Below are 760 nucleotides of genomic sequence, written 5' to 3'. Positions count from 1 at the left end.
AAAGTGATTGGTTTTACGAAAATGACTAAAAGTTTAAGAAACTGAGGCAGCCCATACAATCCAAACTATTACATTTCGACGAGGAACGGTTAAGCGATACTGAGGAGATTTATAGCTTTTATATATAACGCTCAGGTTACGCTGGACTAAATGTCAGCAATAAGGCGTTGGTTGGCACGATTTCATTCTAATCACTGTTCTTTGAGAAAATTCCAATTCACCTGCATGGCGACTTATAAGAAATGATTCATCGCTTTTATGTTTCAATCTTTAAGGGCTTTCTTTCTACAGATTCACTCACATTCAATAAGCGATCAGTAAGCACGTAACATAACCAAATTGGGAAATGTCAAACCTTTCTTCAAATTTGATTATTTCCTCCTAACTTTGACGAAATCTGTCTCGATATGAACGAAATATTTAACCTTCGAACAGGAGCGTATGGGTCAGTGTGTAAAATGGTTGTATCAGCATCCTGAAGGCGTCAAAAGCCCAACCGTCTAGAATCTGGAATGAACCTTAGCATTTAGGGGACCTCAGCGCATTGTAACACAGAGTTACACAGATGAAAGGACTATTTTTTGCGGCTGATTGCCACGGTAACGGCACAACAGTATTATTCTATTCACACTGTACGAAACATGACGCTATCGACATTGTCGATCCTCGGAGCGAGCAATTTCCCACCCGCTCCTGTGAAACGGTGTTTTTACAAAAAAGAGTTACATTTAGGTAATCCTTTCTCGCGGATTGGTATCGG

Source organism: Stylophora pistillata, chromosome 5, assembly GCF_964205215.1.
Source record: "Stylophora pistillata chromosome 5, jaStyPist1.2, whole genome shotgun sequence".
Taxonomy (NCBI): domain Eukaryota; kingdom Metazoa; phylum Cnidaria; class Anthozoa; order Scleractinia; family Pocilloporidae; genus Stylophora; species Stylophora pistillata.
This window is presented reverse-complemented; position numbering follows the sequence as displayed.